Raw genomic sequence first — 13,457 nt, 5'->3', positions numbered from 1 at the left:
CCCTTTTTGAAGCCCCAAATCCCAGAGCTGCTCCTTCTGGCTGGGTGGCTTGGGCAAGCCCCTATTTCCTCATCTGTGAAACGGGTCCTAAGAGTCCTTTACTTGTAGTGTCCCTGGAAGACTTGGAGACCAGGTGCCCAGGAACCCTGGCACCTGGCCCATGTGCAGGCTGCTCACCGCCACTTTCCCCTGGCCTGGGCCTCAGGCTGGAAGTCTGTCCTGGACGTCTTTCCTGTGGTGTTGGGCCCCCAGCCCCTCCTGAAGCCCACTCGCTCCCCCTGCCAGACCTCTGGAGCCTGTTGGGTGGAAGATGGATAGAACTATTACTCTGCACAGTGTAAAGGTTAATTCAAAGGGCAGCCAGGGCTGGAGGTGGTGCCTTCCTCCTGGCTCCAGCTTACAGACCAGGAAGAGGTCGGCAGGGGTGGAGGAGGTGGGAGCAGGGCGGGGGTTGGGTGGGGGTGCAGTCCCTAGCCAGAGGTGTGTTGCCCAGGTAACCACCCAGCAGCCATCCCTCAGATGGGCTTTGTGGCCCTCTTGCTCCCACAGCCCCTGCCCTGCCCCCAGCCAGGTCTCCTATGATGTCATTCCTGTCCTGTCCGGGTCACCAGCTCACTTACCTTGGGTAAGACCTCTCTTCCTTGAGCCTCTATTTTCCCATCTGTATACTGGGGCTATGGGACCAAGAGATGGCCAGGATGCTAGGGGCCCTTCTGTCTGCAAAGTTGTGTTTCCCCCTTCAGCTACCATCTTCTCTGCTTCCAGCCCAGTGCCTTGTTTGTCTTGCCTCTGGGTTTCTGCATGGTCTGTGCCATCTCTGTGGACCTGCTCCTGTGAACTACCCCCTGCAGGGAAGTGTGAGCTCTCCCCTGGCTCCCCCTAGTTCACCCAGGCCGAGCCCCCATCCTGTAGCTCCCCAGTGGTTATGATCCACATGAAATTCACCTGCACATGTTTGCATGTTGCTCTGGATGTAGCTGAATGTCTGTTTCTTTATCCTTCTCCCATCAGAATCAGGGGGTTCCTAAGGACAGAGCTGTGTCTTCAGTCAGCCTGTCCCCTGGGGCCAAGTCTTCTCCCTTTGAACAACTCCTGTCACCAGCCGGCAGAACCGGGTGCCTGGCTAGATCCAGCCTGAGAATGCTCTGTTTGTCTCATCCAGGGTTTTTTTCTTTTTAGTTGTTGAATTAGTTGCCAGCATTTAAAGACCAGGTGATTTCACATAAAAATCTACATTTTCATCTTTTAAGAAATGGTAGGAGCTGGCTGCTGCACCAGGCTGGCCTCGCCTCCAGCCAAGACCCACAGGAACTGATCAGAGCGATCCCCTGGGGCCAAGGAGGACTGACCAGTTCCCTCCAGGCATCACCTAGCCCCACACCACCTTACCTGGCCAGTCCTGCAGGTGTTTGGGGTTCAGTCCTGGCTCTGGACCCCAGGTTCTTTCTGGCTGCAGGAGCTGTCAGCCCCACAGTGGCTGTCATGGGAGAGCAGTTCCAGAGAGCGATGCGGCAAGGAAGCGCCTCTCCTCTCTCTGCCTCATTAGGAGCTGAACAGGCTGGATCAATGCTCTTTAAAATCAGATGCATACTGATTGTTTCTCGAATCAGGAACAGTCTGTACCAACACAGACTACTTCTCGAATCTAAAGCTTGTCTTTGGGAAGATTACATGGAGCAGAAAAGGGGGGAGAGGTGTCTTCATTCTTTAATTATGACAGGGGCCCCCCGAGTGCAGGCATTGAGCTGGGTGCTGAAGATACAGCAGTGAAAATACCCTAGTCCTCATCTTGCAAAGCGCCCAGCTTATCAGCGTTCTCAGTTTCTTAGATTAGGGAGAAAAGGCCTGGAGAGGGCAAACAGTACCCCAGATCACATAGCCTGCAACATTGGCCACTCCCAGCCCCCATGAACCCCTAAGCATACAGGCCTCCTCGCCTCCCCTTTATTTCCTCCAAGTTCTGGGGCTCTACCCTTGCTTTTTACTGATGGCCTGATGGTGGGGCTCATCCAGATGGGGTTGGGGTCTTCTCAGAGAATTAGTCCTCCTCTGGCTGTTTCCATGAGGCTGTGAGGCCCTGGTACCTATGAGATGGTTCCAGTATCCATTACGGAGCTGAGCACACTCCATATCTGGTTGCCTGGACTGGAATGTTCCATGGCAAGAAGGCAGCCCCTATGACTGATGGCTTTTTTCGAGGGACAGGCTTGGAGCAGAGTTCCAGGCTGTCAGCACAGACCTGACCTTTCTGTAAATATCAGCTGAGTGCCATTCTTGACGCTTCTGGGACTAAGCCAGGCCTGGGTTTTGATGGCAGTCGCAGACCCCTGTTTAGGAAAGGAAGAACTAAAATTCTATGCTACACCTGGCTGCTCAGCAGACGTGCAGAACTAGCTGGCTGTCCTGTGCACAGTCTGTACCCATCAGTCCAGAGACCCGTCCCTTGAAGAACCTGCCATGTGGGCTGCGTTTGATCCTCTAGATCCTTTGCGAATCACTAGCAGTGAAACCAACTCTCCCAGGTCTGTGGTTGCATTCAAACTTCTGGATAGGGCCTCCCCAGTGGCGCAGTGGTTGAGCGCTGGGTTCGAAGCTGCCCACAGCCTTTGCAGCGCCGGTTCGATCCCCGGCTGCTCCCCGGCCACCGGAGGAGGGTCCCACATGGCGCGCAGACCTCTCCTGCCACCCGCTGCTCCCCTCAGCAGTGTACTTCGGTCCTTCTGCCTGCTCTGCTCCCCGCTCTGGCTCTGGTGAATTCTCTCACCCTCCCGCGCTTCTGACTGTGCCCAGTGCTTGTATAAACAAACAAATGAATGAATGAATGAATGAATAAAAATCTTTAAAAAAAATAATAAACAAACTTCTGGATAGAGTGAAACCAGTTAGACAGACTGGCTTCCAGCAGTTGGGTTCCAAGCAGGCTGACTGTTATGGGCTCAGAAATAGTGGCCTAGATAAAATAATAAATGATGACAGCAAATGTTTATTGAGCCTCTGCTATGTGCCAAGCACTTTTGCACATTACAAAGGAGGGCAAGGAGGGCATCAGCAACCCCGTTTTACTGGAGATGAAGCAGAAGCCCAGAGAGGTCAGTTCACCTGCCTGAGGCCACACAGCAAGCCAGCAGGGAACCCAGATTTGATCCCATCTCTCTCTTATACCTCTCCCTGCACCCCACACCTTGCTCTCCTCTCTAGTATGTGCTCAGGAGGCCATGCTGAGGCTGTGCAGACGAGATTCACTTGGCAATCTCTCTCCTCCAGCCCCCAGCCTCAGCTTAGCCCTGAGCATCCCAAACATAGTGAGGGATGGAGAACTGCTGTTCCAGGCTCAGGGCCATTAGGCCAGAGGCCTGACCCAGATTAGGGCTTTGATCTATTTCGGAGGAGATGAGTGAACTCCTTTTCCTTTACAGTCTTGATGCAAAAGCCCCAAGGCACAGCCCCAGAGGAATGTCCCAGTTCAGAAGGTCCTTGTAGCCCAGGAAAGGAAGAATCAAATGTCGATGAAGTTAACCCCAAAGACAGACATGGACAGAGCATCTGTTACCCATCAGGGGGCTTGGCCATGTTATTGGCATGGCACCATGGCTGAACCCACAGCCAGACTGCTTGGGCCCAAACCCTGGGCTTGCCACTTGCCAGCTGTGGCTCAGTTTCCTCCTCTGTAGAGTGGGCATGAAGCAGAGGCCCAGAGAGGTCTTTTCACCTGCCTGAGGTCACACAGCTAGCCAGTAGAGGACCCAGATTTGATCCCATTTCTCCATAATTGTAGCTACTGCCTGGGCTCCTTCTATAAAGAGATGAGAGATAAAGTTCCTGGCACAGAGCTTGGCATGTGGCCATGCTGTAAAAATGTCAGATGTCATCATTTTTGGGGTGTTATTTTAAAAAATCTTCATGAGAACCCCATGGAGCAGGTGTTACAATCCTCACTTTACTGACAAGGAAACAGAAAGAACTTGCCCAAAGTCACACAGCTGGGAAGTCCTTGCGCTGGAGTTTGACTCCATATTTGTTCTTTAACATCAGCGCCCCCAGGTCAGAATCCTGAGCCAGTTTCTGGCTGGGGCAGTCTGCACGCTCTCCCCTCGGGCTGGATGTGCCTGGGGGCAGTTTTCTTTGGCAGACTTTTCTTTTCTTTTTCATTTTTTTTTTAAGATTTATTTACACGAGAACTGGGGTACAGGCCAGATGCACGGGAGTATGAGAGGATTCACCAGAGATGGAGCGGGGAACAGAACAGGCAGACTGACAAAATACACTGCTGAGGGGAGCAGCAGGCGAGACAGGAGAGATCTGCTCACCATGTGGGTTGCTCCACGCCTGGTGGGGATCAAACCAGCACTGCAGAGGCTGCGGACAGCTTCTCAACGCTGCGCTCAACTGCCTGCGCCACCGCCACCAGGGAGGCCCTTTTATTTTTCAGTTGATTTTGAACACCATTAGATTAAATGTACAGAAGGGAAACTGAGGCCCAGAGTGGGAGTGGCCCTGCCCTCAGATACTCGCTGCAGAATCAGAGCGCCATCCTGTGGCTGCCCCTCTGTTGGGGAAGTGCCCCTTGGGCACTCAACGTGGAGACCACCGGAGCGGAGGAGATGGGTGAGCGGGACAGGTGATGGATTCCCTGGGGAGGAGCACTGGTTACTGCGCTAGTGACTGATGGCCAGCACAGGTCATTCTGTAGCCAGGCTTGGCGTGGCGCCAGGGCTGGATATCTGTCAGCCGGAGCCACCTCACTCTGAACTGGGAGGCTTGGGGGAAGAGATGGAATCAGGAAAGGGGATGCTTCTCCCTGCAAGTCGGTTTCTGCAGACAGAGTCCTCTGGAGGCCCCTTGGGGACACATGGATAGCGGGGTTCCTTGGAGGCCTTGCCTGGGCTTGGGCTTGGGGTGTTCCCTCCTGTAGTCCCCTCAGAGGCCCTGAGATGGATCTCTGCTGTCACATTCTTAGCAGGGAAACAGAGGCTCAGAGAGGGCAGGCCACTTGCTTGAGGTCACACAACGGGTAAGTGGTGGAGTTGTTCCTGAGCCCAGGTCTCTGCCTCCTCTCTGACTGTCAGTCTAGTGCTTCCTAATAACCAGACACACGCACACAGACAGCACATAATACACACTTCTATAATTTATCTATCAGACACAACTACAGGAAATTGCCTTTTTTTGGGTAGATCCAAAAACACTTGAATAACAGCAATTTCATATAGAATATAAATATATATTTTGTCTATCTAATAAACATAATCCTTCTCTCTTGCACATATAACTTCTCCAATGTGTATGTGCTTTATATAGATGTATATAAAATCTATCTGAGAGATATCCAACAAGCCAACTTGGTAAATACCATGTATGGTCAATAGTGTGATGGTAAATTGTCTCTCTGAAAAGTAAAAAGATCTGATTTATAACGTGTACTTCCAAGGTGTAAATTCTCCCACTAAGGCTGATATTGAGTAACCAGCTTAATGTCACTGAATAGAGTTAATGAGAAAGGTATGTAATTGACTCCCTCCAGCTGGCATGAACTGGCGCCAGCATACAACTGAATTTTCCATCTACCTGGAACATAAAACCTGTATCTCTAAAATATACTGATCTATGTGATAAATAAATATATTTATAAGTATATGTAATCTATTCTTCCATCTCTTATAATTTTTGTATAATATCTGCCATAACCTAGAGTTCCACATTTGAAATCTGCTCATCCATCATCTGCTCACTCATCCATCCATCCAATCATCCATCCATCCATCCATCTATCCATCATCCTCCATCCATATGAATCCAGCCATCTATCATTCATCCATTCAATCACCATCCATCCATCCATCCATCCATCCATCCATCCATCCATCCATCCATCTCTGTGTTGCTAAATGTAGGGTGTCTTATCCAGTGCTTTTCACCCCTATGTCACACCATCTCCTTCTCTGGGTGGGGTGGGGGTGGGGTGCTGGCTAGTGGTGTGGCTGGGTGTAGGACATACCTTCTCTCCTCCTGGGCATTTTCGTGGTTCTTCTCTGGATAGGGACCCCTGTGTTGACCTTACACCAGTAGTTTTGGAGGCCCTGGTGCTGGGCAAGTTCTGGCTGCACAAACATACTCGGTGACGGTTGGTGGAAGTGGACTGTAGCCTCTCTTGCCTGTCCTGGGCATGCTATGGAGAGTAACAAGCAGGCAGTGTCTGCCAGTGCCAGGCTGGGCTGTTCTGCCATTCCTTTGACTTCTGGTGACTTCTCAGGTCACCAGGTCACTAGATCATCATGTCTCAGGGTCTCAGGGGCAGCCTCCAGCTTTGGGATGAGTCATCTCTTTTCTTTGGGCCTCAGTTTGCTCATCTAACGGCATATTGTTCTCATTCAATTAGAAGAAGTCAGACTTTTCCCCCCAAATTCTTGAATTTTCTTTTAAAAATTCATGCACATTTTGCCTTGCATTCTGTCATCAATCCATGTTTGTTTTGGTATAAAAATAATGTGTTGGAGAACTCATCAGTTAAATTACTTTGCATCTTTTCCCCAAATCATCAAGCCAAATGGAAGTTCCTGGAATAAGTGTCATTTTTTATCCCCTGGCTCTTCCAGAGAAGACATTGGTCAGTAGATAGAGGAACACATGGGAAGCAGGGTTTGACTCCTGGCTGGGTCGCTGGGTCTCCTTGGACAAGGTGTTTCTTAGCTCCGAGCCCCTGTTTCCTCATCCATAAGATGGGAAAATAAGTCCCTCTCCACAGGGCTGATGTCTGGATGACATGGGCTAAGATTTTCATGGTGCTGAAACTGCCTGTTTTCAGTGACTATTAGTCAGGATCTCCCCAGCCGCCCATTGTGCACCCTCACCTGATCTGAAAATCTGGAGAGCAAACAGTTTCTAAATCGTCTCCCCACGCTACGACGCTAGAATAAATTCAGGCTGCGCGGATGCCCCTATCGGCTCGAGGACAAAATCCCCCGCCACCCAATGCAGGCTCACAGCCCTTTGATGTCTGAGAAATTCTACTTGAGTTTTTAATAACGCGGGGATATGCCTCCAGCTACATTGGCGTTCTTTCTGCTCCTTGAAAGCACCTAGTACCTGCCAGTCCTGGAATTTTGCCCCTGCAGTGCCCTCTCTGTGGTGCATTTCTCCAGGATCCTTTCTGTGATGGGCATAGCTCAAACATCCTGTCCAGGGGCTTTCCCCGACCACCGTGTTTAAAGTCGCCCACACCCCTCAGTCCCTCTGTCATCTGGTTTTGTTTTCTTCATAGCACTTGCCACATAAAATATTTTAGGTGTGTGATTATCTGTACTCTGCCAATCTTGCCAATAGACCATCAGCTCCACGAGGGCAGGGCCTCCCCGTCTGGGTCTCTGCAGGGACCCGGGCACAGGGGCACAGGAGAGCCCCTTACAAATTGCTGGTAACTGCGTGAGTGGAAGGTAGCGTACAGTCTGACTCAACAGTGTAAAGCTGCAGAGAATAAAGATGAGAGGAAGAGATGACACAACGTCGTGGGATTCTCCCCCCTCTTTTGTGTCTATTTTTTTGACTCTGGAAGCAGCATTTCATAATTAGAAAAAATTCCACCGTTTATGAAGACACAGCTCGGCTGAGGCTGACCAACTTCACTCTGGGTTTAGCTGAGGCTCATTTTTTTTCTGCTCCTGTGGTTCTCCTTGGAATGTAAAACAAGCCCTGATCAACCCCTTAGGAGAAGCTTCTGTTGGAGTCAGCAGCCGAGTGCTACCTTTCACTTTTGCTGTGTTTCTTGGCCTCAATTTCTGAAAGACGATGTTTCACTCTGGGAGGCTCACCCCACTCTGGAAGTCTCTGGGGATATATTCAGAAAGGAGGGCAGAGGGCATAGATCAGGTGGTGATGGTGATGGTGATGATGGGGATGGTGATGGTGATGGTGATGGTGGTGATGGTGGTGGTGATGGTGGTGGTGAGGGTGATGGTGATTATGGTGATGGTGGTGATGGTGATGGTGATGGTGGTGGTAAGGGTGATGGTGGTGATGGTGATTATGGTGATGGTGGTGATGGTGGTGGTGATGGTGGTGATGGTGGTGATGGTGGTGGTGATGGTGGTGATGGTGGTGGTGAGGGTGATGGTGAGGGTGAGGGTGGTAGTGATGGTGGCAGTAGTGGTGATGGTGTGCTTCCACCATCAGAATGGGAGCACCTAGGGAAGGCTGTGCTACCATCAGAGTACTTTTGGGCAAGCCAGTGCCTCTGCCATCAGTCTGGGACCTCCCCCACTCCCTGTTCCCACACCAAGACTGTGCCTCCCTCATCAGACTGGCAGACACCCCCACATATCTCTTGCCCTAGAAGCAGCTCTTTCCTTTTTATTTCCCGCTTTCCCCAACTGGGAAACCCTTGGGAACCCTCCCCCTCTGGCCTGAGTGAGGGTCAGCGCTGGGAAACGGGGTGCGGCTCCCTCCTTGGCATAAGCCTCCACAGGCAGAGTTGGGGCTGTCCTTGCCCACGTGCCCCCCTCCCTCCACCCCAGCCCCTCTGACACAGGTGGAGCCACCTCCCTTGATGCTTCCCCTTCCGGCTCCTCGCCTGGCTCCACCCGACCGGCCGTACTAGGTGGGGCGTGGGCTGAATTTACCGCAGCGCTGCCTCCTGCTTGGCGGTCTTTCAGCTCTCTTGTCCCCAGCCACCTTGTGAAGTTGGGCACAGAACGCCCTGGCAGGGTCCCCCGGGTCATCCCCAGAGCCTTCGCACCAGCTGCAGAGACTTGCGCATTGTCCTGAGGAGGCACAGCTGAGCTCTGCCCCGGACAGAACATGGCCGCCCACCAAAGCCACCCCGAAGGGCCCAGCGCTCTCTCAGGAAGATCTCCGGACACAGAACAGTTCTGGAAGCTGCTGTGAGAACCAGGTAATGTTCACACCTTGATAATCAGGCAGCAGCGATGATGGTGTTCAGGGCGAGGGCAGCCACAGCCCTCACCCAGCGATTCCTGTGTGCTGGGGCTGGGGTTGGGCTCCTGCCTGCTCCCCGGCAGCTCGTCAGCAGCTCAGGTCACTTCGTGGTCAATATAGTCCCCGTCGAACCCGAGTAAAGCATTCACTGCCATGACCCAGCCTCTTTCCCCTGCTCAGCTTCTACCCTGTCCTTGGCTCCCACCTCAGAGCCTTCGCTCATCTCCAAGATGGCTGCATGGTGCATTCTGCCTCCACCAGGACTTCACTCAGCTGTCACCTTCCCAGGGGAAGCCTTTTCTGACCAAACTATTTAGGATTGCTGGTTGCCCCCTCTCCTCAATCTCTGGTGACCTTCCCTGTTTATTTTCATCATTACCACAGATGGTATGTTTGGTGACTTCTCTGTTTAATTTCCTGTCTTTCTGTGTGGAATAGCTCCACCAAGGCTTTGCTCTCTGCAGTAACCTGGGGCTAGAGTCTAGTCTAGTGCATAGTAGGGGCTCAAGGAGTGTTAACATGCAGATGAGGTCAGTACAATTCATCCTGTTTTCCTGTGAGGACATGAAATGATGACCCCGCGATCGCACATCGAGGGGCTGTTTAGCACCTGCTATGTGTTGGGCTCTGGGTGCTGCTGTTCCCGGGCTGGTGGGTGAGACAGAACAGTGAGCTGTGTGCAGGCTGGAGACAAGCACAGGGAACTGTAGGAACATTCAACCCAAACCGGGGCATTAGGGAAGCCTTCCTGGAGGAGATGACACCAGAGCTGAGTCTTCGGGAATAAGTAGGAGTTTGCCAGGTTGGGGGAGGTAGTGGCTGAGTGGGGGTGTGTTGTCGAAACGACAAGAAGTTGACAGACATGCAAACCATCCAGACATGAGATTGTGCGGCTTTCATTTGCCTGAATATTACTCAGATGGGGAAGAGAGTGCTTGGGGGTGGGGTGGGGGAGCGTGAGATAAATGAGGCTGGAAGATCAGGGGAGGAGGGGAGCTGGCAGCTCATCCAGTACCTTGAAGACTATGGCAGGAAATTGGGGTCTCATCTTGAGGGTTGGGAAACCTGTGATCCACATTGGGGTCTAGACTGAGCTCCCTGAGGACTGTGGAGGGATCAGACCAACTTGGGGTTAGGGGCAGGCAGGTGGGCCAGGGATGAGGACAAGGTGGGTGAGCTTGAACCAAGTCTGAGGCCTGAACCAGTGTGGGAACAGGGGCACCAGAGGTGAGAGACACACACGTTTGACCCAAGGTAGCTTTGCCCAACTTGTTCACCCTCGTGGCCCACGAGATTTCAGCTCTAAATGACTCCTGGCTGACTCTGAAAATCAATATCTCTTTCCTAGAGGATGAAAACCTGGAACTGTAAGGAAGTGGAGTGATGGCTCCTAGGCCCCTCTCTAAATCCAGGCCAGCATGGCCCAGGCACTGCCCAGCCCCAGGCACTGCCCAGTTTCAGGCACTGCCCACATCACTAGAACACAGGATGTGGCCTGGGATCAGCTGGTCTCTCCTCGGTCTGGCTTCACATTCCTAGATCTCGCTCTGAACGTCTGCTTCTGGGTATGAAATAGACATGATTCTCATAGGGATAGCATGAGATCAAGTGAGATAAGATGCTAAGTGCTTGGCACAATGCCTGGCACGTGGTAATGATCAATAAATGATCACTGGTGCCTCCACGTTTAGCTATTACCATCACTAATAGGATTAGTATTAGTAGGATATTTAATTAAATTTTTTGTTGATTTGGGAGAATTTTAAACTTCCATGCAAAATGACAGGATAAGAAAGAAGGCCCCTGTGCCCAGCCTCCAGCCTATAACCACCACTTCTGGCCAGCCTGCCCCATCCACCATCCCAGCTGCTGCCCTGCACTTTGCCCCTTATTAATTCAAAGCAAATCTCAAACATCACCTCATTTACCCACAAATATTTCATTCCCATCACTCTTAATAATATACAAGGGGGCTGCTCTGAAAGTAACAAGCCATCCAGGAAGAGAGTGTGGAGGATCTGCTTCTACCACCCAGGTTTTTCGGGGCACCTGCGACCCCAGAATAAACGTGGCCCTTGACCGCAGGAGCTCACGCTGGGAGTCTGGGTGTGCAGGATCGGGATGAGAACAGATGTGAGAAACCCCGGAGACATGGAGAGTGCTCTGGTCTCATATGTAGAGAGAGAGGCTTGCGCTCTGGAACGGGGGTGGTGGGGAGTGGAAAGATCCTGAGAAACATATTTGTTAATTGTGAAACCCTCAAAGCAAGCAGTGACACAAAATGTGGGGCAGGGTGTGAGGTCGGATGGACAGGGGCTGAAATCCTGTCTACACCAGAAGTTACTGGTTGTGGGGTCTGGAGAAGCTGTAAGAGGGGGTCTTTAGCTCCCCCCCTCTTTAGCCTGGGTTTGCTCCGTTGTCAACGCGGCCCCTGCCAAGTGCGCCTGAGCCCGTTGCCGTGGGCGGAGCTGGGAGGATCAGCTGGAATTGCAGGCGGCTGCTGCTGTGACTTGAGGCAGAGCTGCTGACCTGGCAAATGAAGTTGTAACTGAACGGCAGAGGAAAATGTGTCTTACGTGGCCAATTACACAATAGATGGTTTGGGACACGGTCTGCTTAATTAAATCTATAACCAATTGTGGATCTATCGCCACTTATGACGCCACTGTAATTGGAGCCGGTTATCAAAGTCAGGTAGGCAGGTGGGCACAGGATGCAGTCACCCTGGGCCTGCGGTTGGGCTGCGTCTGAGTCTCAGCCAGCTGCGTCCTACCTGCCCAGCCCCAGGCACTGCCCACATCACTAGGACACAGGATGTGGGAGCAAGTCACTGCTCCTCTCCGAGTCTCAGTTTCCACGAATAATTCCTGCAGGGCTTCTTGATGTGACTGTGTGTGCTGCCCCAGATCAGCCCCTGGGGAGCGCGGAGGGCTGGTCCGACTCATTTATTCACCAGTAAGGATTTGTAAGGTGTGGTGTGAGCTAAGAGCTGGGGCCACTTTAAGGGGCAGATGGAGCACTAGCCCTCCTGGTCAGGGAGGAAGGGAGCATTGCTGGGGTTAGTCAGGGGAGGGGAGGCCTTGGAGAAGGTGTAAGACAAGGCCATTTAACTTAGTCTGGAGCCTAGTCCTCCTCCCTGAGCCCGTGAAATTGGACTTGGGGGCAGTAATAGACATTAGCATGTGCAAAGACCCTGAGGCAAAAGGAAACCTGACTGGAGGGAGTTCTGTGTACAGAGAGCCAGCAGGAGAGCCGAGCCCAGAGTGGGGATGCCCACCCTGGAGCAGGCCTTGGGAGCCACTTACAGTGCCCTTGGGGACCTATGGCGTGAGAAGGAGCAGGACTAGGTTTGTCTTCATAGCCCTCTGACTGCTCCATGGAGACTGGATTGGGGGAGGGCATGAAGGGAAGCAGAAAGCAGCTCCTGGAGAATGTGCAGTCAAGGATGGCGGTTTGGGCTAGGGTGAGGGCAGCAGCCATCCGGAGGATTCCAAAAGGCTTTTGGAGGTAGAGACGGCAGGACCAGCTGAGGGGTAGATGGGAAGTGCAAAAGGTCTGGGGCACTGGGAACCACCCCAGGTTCTGGACAGACAGTGGGTGGCAGTCATGCTTGCTGGAGGGAAACAGGAGGAGACCGGGGGGCAGGGTCTCGAGGTCCTGGTGTGCAGTCAGCTCTGGGTGCCTCTGAGAATCCAGGGAGGTGGGAAAGAGGCTGAAGACACAGTGAGGTAGAAGCGGGGACGGAGGCAGAGAGGGCATTTGGGAGCCATCGATAAGCAGGAGGCAGGAATGGCATCCTCTAAAGAGGAGGTGCATGTGGGGGAGAAGATGGTGTCAGACCAGCCCTGGGCCTCTCCTGGGAGCTGGGAGGAGCAGGAGTGTCTGGGGAGGGAAGGGAACCAAGAGTTTGGTGTCACAGAAGCCAAGGACAGAAGGGCTCAAGGAGACCCAGGGCACCGAGGGGTGGGCGACACGGAGGCCATTGGCCTTGGGCGGAGCTGCTTGTTGGAGCATCTCGCTGCCAGGAGGAGAGAAGGGCGAGGTGTCCTACTGAGGGAGAGTTGGCCGCTTGTGAGCGCTGACGGGAAGGATGCGGGGACAGACTGAAGGTGGAAGAGCGACGTGGGGAGCCCTGGAGGGAGTCAGCATCCGGGTGCAGGGCCTGACCTCGGTGGGTGGGTGGTGGCTGGGTAGGGGTCTTCCTGTGTGAGAGGAAGGGGCGCATGGGGGTCATGCAGGGGGGACTTTGATGGTGGGGAGATAAGGGGGCTTGCATCTGAAGGCGCCTTTATTGGTCTTTATTCTCTGAGACCTAAGGGGCCGGCCAGTGGGGCGGGGGACTTGGGGAGGAGACCTCTTGTGGGGAGAGGCCGGCCCTGTGGATGAAATAAGGTGTGTGCTGTTCAGGTAGTTGATTTCCTGAGGCTTAACCGCTGTCATCCTGACCTTCCCGTCCCCCCAAGGCCACCCTGGCCTCCCCGGAGCAGCGAGCCTCGGCTTTCAGATTTTCCCTTGAGCAGCAAACCGTT

Source organism: Talpa occidentalis, unplaced genomic scaffold (assembly GCF_014898055.3).
Source record: "Talpa occidentalis isolate TD23 unplaced genomic scaffold, MPIMG_talOcc4v2.1 talOcc4.9, whole genome shotgun sequence".
Lineage (NCBI taxonomy): Eukaryota > Metazoa > Chordata > Mammalia > Eulipotyphla > Talpidae > Talpa > Talpa occidentalis.
Note: the sequence above shows the minus strand (reverse complement) of the source record.